We start from the raw sequence: 17,499 nt of genomic DNA, 5'->3' as shown, positions 1-17,499 counted from the left end.
GCAAAGAAACAACGAGTATGAAAAAGTGTCAAAAAATTTGCACAATAAATCTAATGGTCAGAAATAGAAAAAAAAAAAAATGCTGATTTGAGTTAATTCTAGCCACTACAAAAAAAAACAACACAAAATCCAAAGACAATATTTTTTTTTACAAATCACTCCACAAAATTTGCAACACAATTTATATTACTTAAAACCACATGATTCTGAACTTGGAATACATATCAATATTATCTGTAAATGTTAAAAAACAAACATAAATCATGTTGCATGAAAATTGAGCGAACAGTAAACAATAACGTTTATAACTATAAGTTCTTCGATATAAAATATCTTACTTATAAGAGCAACAACAACCAAAAAAAACAAACTTACTTTAATAATTAACGTGACTTTTTTGTACTTCATTTCAGCTTTAACTCCCTCTAGTTGATATTTTATACAACAGAGTAAAGGCAGCAAAATTATAATTATCGTGTGTGTGTGTGTGTGTGTGTGTTTGTTTTAATTTTGTTTTGACAAATCCATATACATTAAGAGAAAAAAGTTTATGTATACATAATGTAAAGTAAACTAATCTCAACAGTGAATGAAAGAAATAATATACATGAATATGCAAATTACATTGCACGTATAACTCAATGAAACGGGCGCGAATCTAAAATTCAATAACATTCACACAAATGGTTGATTACTAAGATTAAAATAGCAACTGAATGAGAGCAGAGTTGCCTTGGTTTTGACAGGCTGTTCAGGCCACGTCAGAGGAACGCTCAAAGCAAATGCAAACATTTTCAATTCGGAAAGAAATCGTTGTATTAAACCAGAATATTGATCCGACAGGATATTCTAATTAGGGTGATATTAGTTGTCAATTACGTCGAACAGAAACCTGTCACAAACAGGTCTTCAACACTTCGTGAAGACACATTAAAATCTTTTTAACCCTTGTTGTTGTCTCCCCTCCCACCTTCCATAGAGGGATCTGCTTTGCATGTACGCCCTTCACTGAAAAACTGTAAAGACAAACGATATTGGCATTACATAGTTAAGTTGTGCAAAGCACCAACTTTCGTTGTCAACAAAAACTGAATACGAAAAGTTAAATATTTTTTGGTGTGTTCTTCCAAATATTGATGATAAAATCAATTACGCTGTGATGTACAACATATTTCCCAAAGGAAATGAAAGATAAGATATAAGCTTGTGTGACAGAGAGAGAGGAGGGGGGGGGGGATTAGATTATTTGATTGAAATCTCTTCTTCTTTTTTTTGTTTGGAATTAAAATTCTGCATTCACAATCTTTCATCTCTATAATAGGGCGAGGATATACGACCGTTCTCCCGGGGTAATATAACATTTAAAACATTTCAATCACCCAAAACGAGCTAGAAGCATTGGCTTGTATACTGGAATATCGAGATAAAGTACGATTCCAATGTAACTAACGGTTGAAAGAACAATTTCCGCTCGAGACACACATAAAACTATCGATTTTTTGGAACTTTAGCGGTTGTTCGAAAGTCCTGCCCAATTCGCTGAGCTAGCGACCAAACATGATATTTGATAATTATTACTTCTTCCTTCTCAACGTTCGTAAACACACCCATGGTTAGACTTGTAAAACTGATTGGCTAGAGAGTCCAATTCCATGTCTCAAATTATGCTGCAACAGAGAAGTAATAACATATATCAAAGAAGGTCAATTTCAGAACTCTGCGTGTACCCATCAGTATACAGGAACAAACAACAAAAAAATTGATGGGAAAATCTTGTACGATAAATGTTATATCTACAGTTAGGTTTTCTGTTCTACCCTCCCCAACCCCCCTCCGACTTGTTTCTCGTATACAACAGAACCAAGTTAATCTCATAGCAAGATATGCTGGAATTTCTACGTTCTCAATTTCAACAGCTCGAGGAGAGGATCGTGGAACTAAAAGCAAGAAAAAAAAGAATAAAAAAAAGTTAACGCTTTTTCTTTCAAAAAATATAACGAAAAAGAACAAAATTAACAAACGCGTTTAATGGATACGTAAACGTTGGTGTTCATTAAAAATTAGTTTCCGTCTCATTTTTTGGTCCTCCATTAAAGGGGGCCCGGCATGGCTAGGTGGTTAAGGCACTCGACTCGCAATCTGAGGGTCGCGGGTTCGAATCCCTGTCACACCAAACATGCTCGCCCTTTCAGCCGTGGGGGCGTTATAATGTGACGGTCAATCCCACTATTCGTTGGTAAAAGAGTACCCCAAGAGTTGGCGGTGGGTGGTGATGACTAGCTGCCTTCCCTCTAGTCTTACACTGCTAAATTAGGGACGGCTAGCGCAGATATCCCTCGTGTAGCTTTGCGACGAAATAAAAAAAAAACAACAAAACAAACAAACCATTAAAGGCATTGTGGGAAGCTATAACGCAGAGGAATAATAATATGTATGCTGATGATGCAAAGCTATCCTTCACTTCCATAACTTAACACTTCGATAGCTACGTAGTATGGTAAAGGAAGTGTTTCAGTATCGGTGGAAACGTTGGATAGGATAAGTTGTTAATGTGTCGGTGGATTTCAAACTTAGTCTGAAGTTTTAGTGTTTATTTTAATGAAACGAGATATTTCTATACAGCTCTGACACAATGCTACCTGATATTAGAGCTTTAATCAAATGTATAAGTAAATATTGCCAACTACACGTCCAGCTGTTTCACACAGCGTCTGTCATATTTGGCCTCCCTAGGAATAGGGACAAAAGCAGATTAACGGTCTCGAAAAGAAACCTTAAAGACCCAGGAGTTACTGTGGATCTCCTCTTTCTTCTCCTTGGAAGAGACCACTCGTTTTGTCAAGTTACAACAATGGTCTGAGGTAGACGACTATCAGTAACGAAAGACAGCAAGTTTTATAGTGATAACTGACGAGTATAGTTCCTAAGTTTATATGGTCTGAGGTAGACGACTATCAGTAACGAAAGACAGCAAGTTTTACAGTGATAACTGACGAGTATATTTCCTAAGTTTATATGGTCTGAGGTAGACGACTATTAAGAACGAAAGACAGCAAGTTTTACAGCGATAGCTGACAAGTTTAGTTCCTAAGTTTATAAAAGAAGAAGAAAAAAAAACACTAGATGCAATGGTAGTAAAATCTAGTAAAACCGTAATTTGACACGACGTTTCGGGCCTAAACCCTTCTCTAATAGATAGAATGGAACGTCGTACATATTAAGGTTTTAAGTAACAACCACTATAAATTGGAAAAGGTTAAAGGTCGAGTGTATGTACGAATGAAACAGTTTAGAAGAAAATATTCTTCACATGTTAACTATTAATTAGTTAAGAACTAGCTAGAGTTCTATTAAACAACAACAAAAAAAAGACGACAGATGCAGTGCTTATATTTTTGTCACAGGCAGAGCATTTGTTAATATAAAAAGCATATAACAAACACAGTCTATATAAAGACGTGGTGGAACGGAATGTATGAGAACTACAATATAACATTGTTTGGTGCTTAGTTAGTAGTGTGGTGTCACTGAAAAGTCGTCACTTTACGTAACAGCATTTTCTGACGCAAAATATTCATACACTTGTGTTCAGGTCGGGATTTTGAATGCCCTAGTAGTTAATGGCATTGAAAAACAAAGGAATGTGGATCTATTTGGGGTACCAGGGCCACCCAGAAAGAGACCTGAAACAAGTTGTACACCAGCCAAGGTAAGCACAGTGCAGCGTCTTGTAACAAGTGAGGATCCGCGAACACAAAAGTCAGTCGCAAAAACTGTACACGTGCCTCAGGCAACAGTACGCAACGTAATCAAGAAAGATCTCTGTCTGAAAACGAGAATAACGGGGTACGGGTTCACCAAGATAAGGCTTGCACCCTTACCATCCGTTCAACTGTAGAATGAAAGAGGTATTCATGCTATTCAGTATGAAGACATATCGGTCAAGGCGCTGGACGACCGAAAACTGTCGTCCTCGTACACTAGATGGATTAAGAAAAGCACTAGTAGGGAAGATTGGTGTGATTTGGACACGACGGAGCCTTCTGCAACAGAAACTACGCTGCAGGTCTATTGTCAAGATGCATGGTTGTCATATAGAGCGTGACCGTACGTAGCGACATGAACTGTAAATGCTTCAAAATCGTTTTAGTATAACGTACTCAATCTCTATACAAGCATGTCCCCTGGTTTCTGTATCACAAAAACACTCGCGCCTTTTACGAAATGGTTCAAGTTGAACTTTGTTTCTCAATTTATTCGTGTAGTAGTGATTGATGTTTCGAGTAAGTGATTTAGTTCTTCCTAAAGCGATGATAATAATAATCTCGATCGGGTAGTTCCATACATACAGTAAGTCTGGCCATGCGTTTATCTCAAGACATACATGGCAGTTACTAAACTAAATCGTGATCAGGCGACTTGAAGTTGATGAATATATACAAATTATGTATTGTAGGGTATACACAATGAATCAATAATTCACAAAACCTGGACATCCAACCTATAGAAGCACGAGATATCTTCTAGGAAACTTCACTCGTGTATACAATCAAGCCCAAACCGGGTCAACCCAGTGAACTGCACGCTCGCCTAGGGTCAAGACCTCCATTAAGACGAGAGCGCGTTTATCTGCTTTTTTTTTTTTTTAGTATTTCGGACTGTTAGCAACCTTACAACGTAAACACTACAGTACCGCTTCTCCCAACCGCCCACTATCGGTAGACTTGTATGACAGGAGCAAAACACCATCATATCTGTAAACACACAATGGAGGTCTGATGAAAAGTGGCCACTTGAAAAACTGAAGCACAGGTGTAAATCTTTACAACCAGTATATAACAAACATCCCACACATCTGGAACACGGTTGAAACGACGCAAAATCCTAAAAGACTGTGTACACTATAGGGTCTTACAATGTGATGACTCAAGTTTTTGTAACAAGGTTTATTATAACGTGTGTGTGTGAACCCTAGTTCCGTCATCTCTTCTGGTGCACTAAATGCCTGTTAATATACACACATATTCTGTATGAAACCATCCTGAAAGCTCTAAACACATTTAATAAACACAACTGCACTGACTGCATGTGCAGTAAACAGAATCACGCAACTGTAAAATAAGCTGGAATACAGTAACGTTCGTCAGAAAGAACGCTAATTGCGATCACCATGGGCAACACGAGGTGTGTTTCCATAGTACCCAGGTCACAATCATTTTCATGTCTCTTTACAAAGCTACAAGCCCTCAAAGCCTCCATACCGACCCTATAGTTACACCAGCTGGAGAAGGCAAGGTTTCATTCAATCATGCTTAATTCTTTTCCTTCGTCTCCCACGGGATTAAAGCTATGCAAGAATTTTTTTGGTATCACAGTATTTAATCACAACTACGTGTACAAGTGGCCCTTGGCGCTTCAAACTTAAAAGACAGCCGCTTAATCTGAAGCAGATGATTTACTCATTACAGCGCCATCTTTAGACTTGCGTATTCAACATGCCGTTCACAGTACATCATGTATAGCTAGAAGCTAAACTTGAGTCATCAAACCAGCCTCACTGAACGCAACTACTCGGTATTTTGTATTTTATGACCAATCTCAACAGCCCAGCAGCAAGTGAAAACTGTAAAGACTGGTTCATGTATTTAGTCTTTAGGAACTATACGAATGTAAGGTGTTTAGAAGTTATAAATTATTCACATGTGGTTTTTCATTTCTACTTCAATGGAGTCAACACAAATCACGATGCAAAAAATAACAACAACAAAAAACTGGAGAGTGAAATTTACAGATTTATACACATTCTCACGATGCATCCCTCGAGGGTGAGAAAAACACGTTTTTAGTAATCAGTACAACTTTTATCACTATTGAATAAATAAAATATTAAAGGAAAACGGATAAAACGCAGTTCATATCCCACGAGGCTTATAGTTAATTACGAGAATGTATAATATAGTTGATTCCCAAATATTTTTTTTTTCACCGACGACACCTTAACCCACCTTGATTTGCACGAGGAACTCTCTAGAAACTTCCCGCGATACACAGTTTAAGAAATAAATTTAAAAAGTCCTGCGAACGTTCTTACACTCCAACAAATACCGAGTATTTGATACAGTTGAACTAATTCTATGACGTCACTGTTTTTACTGCTACTAACCTTGAATTTAAAGAGTTTTTGCCACTTAGCTTTATGCACCTAAGTGATAAGCGATTTTTTTCGAGATTTCTAAATTAAATAGCATTATTTAGTTATTTATATTGCATTTTAAGTATAAAAAAAATCAAATACATAAGACTGTTAAGGAAGAATAAACTATTCAGGTTTAATGTCACAAACAATAAAAATATACCTCACTGAATGTCGAAATATCCATAACCAACAACAGTGAATACCAGTGGTTCCCAACCTGGAGGTCAGCGAAGGTAATACGATCTCATTATATAAGTAAGTTTTTTAATACTGTTGTTTTTTTTTAATTGCACACTCAATTATATGTGTCTTTTATTTGACAATGAAAAATGGGAAAACGAGTTAATTATTAGTTAATAAAAACAGTTTGTTGGCTAGAGGGAATCTTTCAAAAACATGGGGTCCGTGGGAGAAAAAATAATAATAAAAAGGATTCTTGGTCGTGAAACGGTTGGGAACCACTGGTCAATACCTAAGGGTAAAGAAACCATGTTTCACTGAACATAGACAGAGAGAGAAACAAGTAATGGAAATTACAGAGCTAAGTATCCAACTAAGCCCAAATGTCTATATTTAAAGATCTTTAACGACGTTGGATCATCTTACGTTAGAGAAATTACACACGAACGTTGGTATTCGTTGTAACAAAACATAACGTTCATGCTTGGGAGAAACATGAAGTACAAAGCGAGAGCTGAACTTTCTAAAAACATCAAATATTTGAACTATGCGTTTTTGTGTGTGTGTAAAACATCTTTATCTGGTGCGTTTCTACTAAAGCGGATCGAGAGCCTCTGGATAGCTTCTCAGATATACCATACAAAGCTGAGAATTCCATTAGTAGCCGTGATTGAAATTCTGGGCAAACAGCGCTCAGAGAATTGGGATTTACGGAAAAGAAGGTCTTGAATTCCGGGAACAGCTGCGCGTCTCTCAAACCACGCTGCTCCACTGACAGCTCACACAAAATTGCCGCACATTTCATCGAGCTGTAATCTCAGAAAAGCCGTAGTATCCCTTCATGATATGAACAGGCACGGCGTAGTTCATAACGAAAGAAAAACACGGCTCGGGGATATGAAACGAACTAGAAGACAGACGGGGGCTCGGTTCTTCTTGGTAGCATTCTAGTTCCCCCATTCATCTAATCATCGCTACCCATCTTGTACAGACAGTAAATTAGTTGTTAGGAGGATCAACCGCACCCACCAGGTGCAAAAACATAGAGAACACTGCCCTCTAGTGGAGACAACTGCAGTTTTAAGCTGCCGCTGACTTCAGTCCAGTTCACAGCGTGAGAGAGCAAGTTGTCGTGTTGAAGAACAGGTTTTATTCGCGCAAAAATAAAGGGGGAAAAGTATTCGATGAGTGTATACTTTGTGCGAGTACATTGAAATTGTGATTAACAGTAAAATAACAAGTTATCAAATCTTATATCAATAATTCTGTCTTTATGGTTCTTCTGTTCGCTTAATTAACTTTCATAAAGGGTGAGCGAAAATGTTGTGCTTAGTGAGCCAGTTGTCCTCTTCTTCTTCTCTCTTTTTTTATTTTATTATATAAACTATTTTACCCACCGTTGTCAGAAAGTTATCGTCCCCAAGATGAGTGAGTTGGGAGTTCGTCACGACACTGCTAACTTTGTGTTAAGATAACTAATTTTCCCAAGTTATGGGGTCTGACTGTATTGTTGTGTAAACAGAAGCCATTTCATCCCAACAAACCTGCTTCGAGGAAGTATACCCGTAATACCACGAGTAACTTTGGGTGGACCTAGACCGATCAGCGAGGTAAGATATCTTTACAAATATTTTGGGCAAGGGCACTAAATATCATATTTACAAATATTAGTTTAGAGGCTTGAAATAACTGAAACATTATATAGTGAACGTGTAATTTTTTAACTGTCTAGAAAACCCATTACTTCAACAATTTACGATTGTGGTTTGAATTCGAACCGATCACCCAACTTTTGGCAAAAAATAATAATCTACCATACCACAAAAGTCGAAACAATTTGAGAGTAATTATTACTTTTGTTCTTCTGGTCCGGCTCAGAGATCGTTCAGGTTTTGCCAACAATAATTCACATTAAAGAAGAAGAGGTGAAAAATTGAAAGCACTCATTCCTATAGTATTTGTATTTATGGCAAAACTATTAAGGCTCTCTGCCGCCGTCCCTAGTTTTAGGCTACTAACCAAAGTGAAGGCAGCCAATCAGCAGTGCCCTCACACCTATCATCCACGCTAAGTTATTGACTGTTAATATTATAACGCAACAAGAACTTAAATGCGGTGAATATTTTGTAATATCTCACGGGTTTAAACCCGGCTCGCCAACTCCAAAATTCAGAGCTCGACCATGCGGCCATCCTGCGCCCTTATTATAACAGACTTCTTTGGCCGAACAGAAAAAAAAAAATGTCCATGACTAACCCGATAAAACGGTTCCAGCCCAGGTTCATTTTAGAAGTTAATCACAACTTATTTTAAAATAGGACTTCAGTATCATAACAAAGAGTCGAAGTTGCTACACACACACACACACACACACACAAAGTTGACTAAGTTAGCGATTACAATTAAATTTGGATTATATAACTTACTTTATCAAAGAGTAAAATGTTTTACTTGTTGGTATTAGGTTGGGCAGTAATCTTGGACCCCCTCCCTCCCCAATTTGTCTTGCTTTCTTCTTGCTAGAAAAAAGTATTAAAAGACTGACACCCTGTAGTAGAGTGGTAACGGTATCGCACATCTAATTTCATCAACCCAAAGTTTCCTGGGTGACTAAGCTTGGGTTGAATTAGAGTTGATATTGGTTTTCCATTGGATGATTAGGTTTGTTTGTTTCTTTAATTTCGTGCAAAGCTACACGGGGGCTATCTGCGCTAGCCGTCCCCAATTTAGCAGTGTAAGACTAGAGGAAAGGCAGCTAGTCATCACCACCCACCGCTAACTCTTGGGCTACTCTTTTGCCAACGAATAGTGGGATTCGAACCCGTGACCCTCGGATTGCGAGTCGAGTGCCACCTGGCCATGCCGGGCCCTGGGGATGATTAAGAGAACAGATGAACTAGGTAATCGGTGTCTGATGTTAGTATGAACTCACTTTCTCGAAACTTGTTCCACAGCGATCTCTTCATCTATCCAGCCGCCAGCAGGTGGATCACTAGAGATGACACAAATTAAAACTCTAAGACGCAAGAAAGTGCTTTCCAACAGCTTTTGTGAATAAGGAAATAAAGGCTTTCATTCCATCTGCCCCAAGTAACAGTAAAAGTATTTTTACAACTACCATCAAGCCGCCCGCTTTTCGCTGTAATTTCCTCTTTTGATGGATCTGCAAAAAGCAGCGTGCAACGTGAGGCGGGAGTAAGCACGAGCACCACGTCAATAGAGCTACAGAGTCCCAGGAGGTTCATCTATTCTGGTGGCAAGGCTTACTTACTACTGAACAACGCCGTTTTTATTATTATCATTATTATTATTGGTGACACGAAGCTTCAATAATATATACAGTATTATATAACTCGAAGTTGAATTTATAAATCACAACTGAATATACTGCCTTTCGAGAAAAATTTGGATCGAATCGATTCGTTGTATACAAACACACAAGTCCATCACTCATCTCGGCAGTGACGTGAAATTCAATTGATTTTTTTCTTATTCACTTTACATAACAATGCTAAAGCTTTGCAAAATAGGATAAAAACTTTCGTTAACTCAAAAGAATGCGTATTTTTCTAACAAAATCATTTTGTAAATCTTGGTGATTCAAGAAAAGTTCTAGATAAAAAAAAAACGTTCAAAGTACTTAGATATTCGTAAAATTAAAGGAAATAAAAACAAACTGTTCCGATGCATTTACAAGAAAGTATATAAAAACACACAATCAATTATAACATCGAGATGTGGTGTTTTAAAAATAGTCTCAGATATGGACGAATTTTTTTATACTGTCATGACTATAGGTATAAACACACATACAACGGCAGATATGTGCAAATAATTAGGTGTCAACTTACCTTTTAACTTAATTATTCGGCATAACGAAAAATAGCAATTCTATGAGAAGATGAATTTAATAGTATTTAAAAAAAGTTAGAACAGAACACACTTTATTACAGTTTACATAAAGCGATGCATGCTAATTCAATGGATTCTACCTCCACCAGGCTGTACCTAAACAAAGTACAAAGACACTTAATGATTGTACCAAGAAAAACACATTGCTACCATTGTATTTATACTGGTTGTTCTGTAATACATTCGACTTCACAGTGAAGCTATCGTTAGCTACATTCCAACATAATGGTTCTATTCAACTCGTGCTTTGAGTTCAAACTGCAATTTGGTGAGCGAAATGAAAAAATAGAGCAGGCGTTCCAGGAATTACAATTTAAGCTTTGTACTGAAGCATACAAAAAATGTTTTAGAGTATATATGTGTGTGTGTTTGGGGGAGGGAGGAGTAAACCCACGTGTTCTCTATTCAAGGGCAATATATATATATATATATATACGGTGTAAGATAACTGCAATGTTTATTGATATTGCAAAGAGTGCTCTACGGAATTCTTAGAGATCGTTTGATTTTCATCATAATGAGAACCAAGGATCCTGATGTTTTCTACCACATTTTCTAGTAGAATCCATTGGCAACAACAGAATGTTTTATATTAACAATAAAATAAGTCTCTGTGTTGCACGATAACAGTACCAGTCAAAGTTTGTTTGTTTGTTTTGAATTTCGCGCAAAGCTACACGAAGGCTATCTGCGCTAGCCAACCCTAATTTAGCAGGGAAGGCAGCTAGTCATCACCACCCACCGCCAACTACTCTTTTACCAACGGATTGACCGTCACATTATAACGCCCCCATGGCTGAAAGGGTGGGACGGGGATTCGAACCCGCGACCCGCAGATTACGAGTCGAGCTCTCTAACCACCTGACCACCAGTCAAGGAAAATGATAACGACTATGTACAATAAATTAACGTTATGGAAACTTAGTGTGTTGCCATATGTAAACCAAATGCTGAAAACCTTTAATTCATAATTTTTCTCCACATATTTGTGCACTTTCAAGTCAGATAAAATATCGAAGTTTAACACATGTGATACATTAAGTGAAGTAAGCTAATAACTGTGGCTAACTTGATCCCATCCAGTTATTTTATTTCTAAGTGTAAGGTACATACCACATTATATAATTTGTGTTGTTTGTTTAGCGCAAAGCTATACAATTGGCAATCTGCACTCTGCCCACAGCAGGGAATCAAATCCCGGATTTTAACACTGTAAGTCTGTGAACGTAGTGGATCCAGATTATATAAAAGGAGGTTTGGGGGGGGGATTAGCCCCATTTGTGTCTTGTTTATAAACTGATCAATCTAGGACGTAGTCATGAAAGCAACAATACTATTCTACAGATGTCTGCCCAGCGCGAGCATCGAAACTCGATTTTTAATGTTGTAAGCCCTCAGCAACCAGTGGGTTTTACTGAAGAGTCCAAGATTTATTCTAAAATCATAAAATTCAACATAAAGGAAACGAGTAAGATTTTAAAAAGTTATCTGACACATTTAAACACTTAGTTTTCTTAGCTTCGGCAATTCCTACAACTATAAGACAGGAGTATCAGATTATACGGTTGATCAAATAAAAATAACGAATTAAAGGTTTGTTGTACAACTTAGGGGATCCGTTTGCTCTAATTTTTTAATATTTGTTAAGCAAGCTAAAATAACTTAAAAGTCCATTCTATACCGTAGTGTCCTAGTCAGCAAAACCATGACTACTGACTCGTAATACCTTAAACTATTTATTGTTTGTATTTAATGAGTAAACATGTGATGAGCTAGCTATTGGTAAAGTTGAGCAAATAAAAACTTTTCTTAAGATCTCCTGGGGATCACGACCGTTTCATTTATTCGTGATTGGATTTTAACAACGTTTTTGGTCGAAGCCTTCTCTCGGATACTATCTAGTTCGAAACGCTGTCAAAATCAAATCGATATGTAGTGTGTTACATCCACAAATATGACCATTACTGTACCGAAACGACAACATCTGAACAACGTGGTTACAATAAAAAGTTTGAAGGCAGTTGTTAGGCATATAAATGAGATACACATTTTACTATAACGGACAAAAAAGTATCTTATTTGTCAATGCACAATCATTTCGACTTGATACAAAACTTTTAGCACGGAATAAGGTTTTTCGTTAGAAATATACAGTTTTTCCCTATGTTAGTTGTGTCCGATTCAGTAGTAGTAGTATAAGCTTGTTGAGGGTACTTAACTTTTTAATCTGGTACATATAAATATCTATTATAATAATATTTTTGTCTATCGTACGCACTTCATTTCAATGGATGTAAACAAAAGGTGGACGTAAATATACTTTAGTAGACAATCTGTACAACATAGTAAAAGTTTATCAAAGTTTTTAAAAAGGTCTAACGTTACGTTGTAGAATAACATTATAAGTTTATTTACTGATAGCATTAAGTAGGGTAAAGTTTAGCCCTAACTAAACTAAAGCAATAATAATAAAAAAAAGGTTCTTCTATGTGTCTTATAGCTGTTATGACAAACAAATGTCATCCATGTTTATCCCTACAATAACAAATAACACGTGCACCAAAAAAACCATTACAACGTTCCTGTGATGTGGTTCCAAACACAGGTACCAACAAAACCATTACAACGTTCCAGTGGTGTGGTTCCAAACACAGGTACCAACAGAACCATTTCAACATTCCTGTGATGTGGTTCCAAACACGGGTACCAACAGAACCATTACAACATTCCTGTGATGTGGTTCCAAGCACGGGTACCAACAGAACCATTACAACATTCCTGTGATGTAGTTCCAAGCACGGGTACCAACAGAACCATTACAACATTCCTGTGATGTGGTTCAAAGCACGGGTACCAACAAAACCATTACAACATTCCTGTGATGTGGCTCTAAACACAGGTACCAACAAAACCATTACAACGTTCCAGTGGTGTGGTTCCAAACACAGGTACCAACAGAACCATTTCAACATTCCTGTGATGTGGTTCCAAGCACGGGTACCAACAGAACCATTACAACATTCCTGTGATGTGGTTCCAAGCACGGGTACCAACAGAACCATTACAACATTCCTGTGATGTGGTTCCAAGCACGGGTACCAACAGAAACATTACAACATTCCTGAAAGTCCAGAAAGGGAAGTTTCAAAGAAGAGGGTAAAAAAAAAAAAGAGTCCGGAAATGTGGTGCTACATTGGTCATCATTTTCAAACAACTGCATGAACTCGGTTAGTGATCAAGTCAGTGATACTTCTTTTAGAGCTCGGAGTTCTTCTGTCAATCGAGTTAACTCAAGTACTTCGTTAACCCTAGGATCACCGATATGGACCACATCGGGTTTTTTAAAACAATTTTCTAAACTATTTAAAACTTGAAGGTCCATGACTTCATTAATTACAGGATTTCTAATAACACATAGTCACACATAAATGTAAAGTAAAAATACCATCAATCTAACAAATAACCCCAATAATTACAGCTGGGCCCAAATACCATCAATATAGCAAATAACCCCAATAATTACAGCTGGGGCCAAATACCATCAATATAGCAAATAACCCCAATAATTACAGCTGGGGCCAAATACCATCAATATAGCAACTAACCCCAATAATTACAGCTGGGCCCCCCATACACAGAAAATGAGTGACTGTATTCAACTTTTTGAGACAAGAATTTTTTTACATTTAATGCTGCAAGAGCCAAAACATATAATTGTGATGCAAGATGCGAATCCCCCTGGTAGTGAACTGTATAAAAACAAGTCGGTAATCAAGCGTCTTCCATCTAAAATAGTTCCTACAAAATTAAATGTCTCAACCTCCTATGCTTTGTTCGCCACGAAGTAAATTAAGGCTATTTACAAGATACATCTGGTTAACTTCTAAAACAGTCGTCCCCCCCGGAAAGGAAGGGGGGATATGTTTTGGCTTGATTTTTGTTAAACACAAAGCTAAACAATGGGTTATGGCCACCACGGGTATATAAACCCGATATTTAGTGTTGTAAGCATCCATTTATACCGCTTAGCCACTGGGGGCAAAGGGAGGCACGAGAAGAATGTTAGAAAATTAGTTTTAACATGTATATTATATTACATACAAACACACACACACACTTTATTAAATAAATTAGTTTCATTAAGCCATGAGCGTTCGACTTAATGGTAATTGGCCAACACAATACGAAGAATTAACACAACTACACCTTAGGATTTGTTTCGTCTTGTTTAATGACTGGTTTGAACCGCTAGAAGGCGCTAGAAGCATGAGCTTCTGTTGCACAAAAGGCACAATATCCAATGATTAGTTTAATGGATCTCTTATAAAGTTAGTAGCTGAAATATATACAGTCACACATATAATCAGTCTTCCTTAAAATGCTAATAGTTGATACAAATCAAATATTTACAAAACATACAAGGGCTACTTGCGCTAGTCATCCCCAATTTTCAACTGATAGACTAGAAGACGGATAGTGAACAGCACCTACCGCCAAACTTTCGCCTACTCTTAGTGAGATTTGACCGCCACTCTTATAACGCACCTACGACTCCCATGTGCGGGGCGCGATTTTCCGATAACGTAACGCGAACCGTGGATCATGGGGATCTACAGTACGGCAAGTTAACCATTACGTCAGTTCGTAAAGAATGTTTTTAAATGTGTACGAGAGCTACACCATACAATTTAAAGTTATATCCTGAGAGATATTTTTAAGCTATTAACATAATGAAGCCTCAGTGATTCAACTAGCTTTTGCTTGTCAGAATACCGCATAGATTATTTCAGAAGAGAACCGAATAAAATACCGAACTAGATATGTATCGATATTCTGAAAACACGCACGAGCATGGTTTGCAGTGGTTTACAATAAAATTAGTTAATTCACCACCAGCGGGCGGTAGCAACTGGAAATCCATAAATAAAGAGACCCCCCATTTCTTGAATGTTTACTGAAGCTCTTGGGGGGTATTGGACAGGCACTTGCAATTGCACCACACGTGTTAAAAATTGATTAGTTTGATACTATAACGTGCTAGCAACACCAATCATAGACTGTACCCAATACATCTGTTGTGGTTGGCTCGTAATAAATATACGATATGAAATATTAGATTACTTCTGCAGTCTTAAGGCGACGAGAGCAACAAACTTCCCATTTTTATAACCATGACCATATAACTTTACAGATAACAACAACTTTTAAATATTACTTTTAAAATAACGTAAATAAACCTAATTAAACACATAATTGTTGTTTTTTATCAAAATATTGTCAAAAATAAACTAGTTTAAGCTTGTCAAATATACCTTCCCCTTTCCCTTTTTCTTTTAAAACTATTTTAATTAATGTTCTCCTGTTTCTCAATCTTTAATAACTTAATACAGAATATAGCCCCCCAGTGGCACAGCGGTATGTCTGCGGACTTACAACGATAGAATCCGGGTTTCGATACCCGTGGTGGTCAGAGCACAGATAGCCCATTGTGTAGCTTTGTGCTTAATTACAAAGAAACAAACACACTTACTTTGTTTCGTTTTTTTGTAATCCCTAGTCTAACCTTTGAAGTCACAAAATTAGTAGTAAATAAATACCAATAAAAAAGGTAGAGAAAGAGAAGAGAGAGAAAAAGGATGATAATTATATGGAGAGAATACAGAATAATTACCTATTTTAAATGCGTTACAACAAATTCACCCAGTAAATCTTTAATGCTTCGTTAAACTAGATTCATTAGTTGTAAAATCGTATCTACAATGTTTTCAAACTTTTTATTTATTTATCTTCATTTTTTACAGTTGGGGAATAGTGATGCTACCAAAGGGAGGGGACAAGTTTTTACATTTTGTCTTAAGTTAAAACAATTTTGGGTTCATATTTTATGTCTCTTCGTACACACGAGTTACTCTTAAAATACATAAAAAGGTTATCTTTAAATATATCTTGCTTTATAGTTGTCACATGTTCATGTAAAGCAACACTAAACAGTCCTCAAATAATAGCATTGTATTTGAAAATAAAATCATATACTAGAGACTATTACACATGTCTGAATTCGTTCCAGTTTACGATATTACAGATACACTAGGTGGCGATATATTTACATACTTAATTAGATGTGTGTATGTGGGGGGTGAGACTTAAATTATGTGGTACAAAATATTACTCGTATCCAATCATAAGTGGGCGAGTTATATTAAATCTTGTAAACTTAAATGCTATATTTATCAGAACTTACAATGTCCCCCAGGGAGAAAGTGATAATTAATATTGTATTATTACGACTCAAAACGCACACTGGGGCTATCAGCGCTAGCCGTCCCTAACTTAGTAGTGAAAAACTAGAGGGAAGGCAGCTAGTCATCGCCACCCACCGCCAACTCTTGAGCAACTCTTTTACCAACGAATAGTCGGACTGACCGTCACATAATAACACTCCCACGGCTGAAAGGGCGAGTATGTTTGGTGGGACGGGGATACTAGGGAGCGAATCCTAGTACATTTTGTAAATTTAAATGATGTTTATTGGAAGTCAAAAGTAACTTTAATTTTTTCACCTTAGTTTGTTTGTTTGTTTTTAATTATGCACAAAGCTACACAAGGGCTATCTGTGCTCTGCCCACCACGGGTATCGAAACCCGGTTTCTAGCGTTGTAAGTCCGCAGACATACCGCTGTGCCACTGGGGGGCTTTCACCTTAGTTTCAGTTCTTGTACTGAGATATGGAAAGTGAAAATCACTCTATAAATATACCTCCAGAAACTTCTACAGGTGGAAGAGCATTAAATGTGTGTATAACTTCTACAGGTGGAAGAGCATTACATGTGTGTATAAGTTCTACAGGTGGAAGAGCATTAAATGTGTGTATAAGTTCTACAGGTGGAAGAGCATTAAATGTGTATTGATAATATATGAAACAGTGTGGTGAAATTTGATGTAGCTTTAAAAAGTTTCTGTAATAAAAAATAAAATTCTAAGACTATCAATTAGATACACGTCATTCAGCTTTAGTTCAATATAATATATTGATGACTCTGAAGAAGGGTGACACCAGGTATTGAACAACAAATTCGGATGTTGAAGGAGAAAGTTCACCTCGAAATTTGGCAAATTAAAATATGTATTTGTTGCTGGCATTCCAACCCCGGTTCCACTTTTGTGTGTGTGTCGAAAAACCATTAAATTGTACCCACTTTTTTTTTTGGGGG

General features: G+C 37.0%; 1 protein-coding gene and 1 long non-coding RNA gene across 6 annotated transcripts in view; one reads left to right on the top strand and one right to left on the bottom strand.

Moving 5' to 3' along the window:
• The window catches only part of LOC106458771 (single-stranded DNA-binding protein 3-like), a 170,248-nt gene that overhangs the window by 69,692 nt on the left and 83,057 nt on the right, over positions 1-17,499 (bottom strand). The window lies entirely within an intron of this gene.
• The window catches only part of LOC111085623, a 21,778-nt gene continuing 11,419 nt past the window's right edge, over positions 7,141-17,499 (top strand). The window contains exon 1 of one of the 2 annotated variants that reach the window (XR_002610436.1): positions 7,141-7,986. This is a non-coding gene — a long non-coding RNA (uncharacterized LOC111085623). The remainder of the gene's footprint in view (positions 7,987-17,499) is intronic. The other variant, XR_002610437.1, reaches the window with a different exon arrangement.

This window comes from Limulus polyphemus, unplaced genomic scaffold (genome assembly GCF_000517525.1).
Source record: "Limulus polyphemus unplaced genomic scaffold, Limulus_polyphemus-2.1.2 Scaffold512, whole genome shotgun sequence".
Taxonomy (NCBI): domain Eukaryota; kingdom Metazoa; phylum Arthropoda; class Merostomata; order Xiphosura; family Limulidae; genus Limulus; species Limulus polyphemus.
The sequence above is the reverse complement of the archived record's forward strand: the minus strand, read 5'-3'. Positions and strand labels throughout refer to the sequence as shown.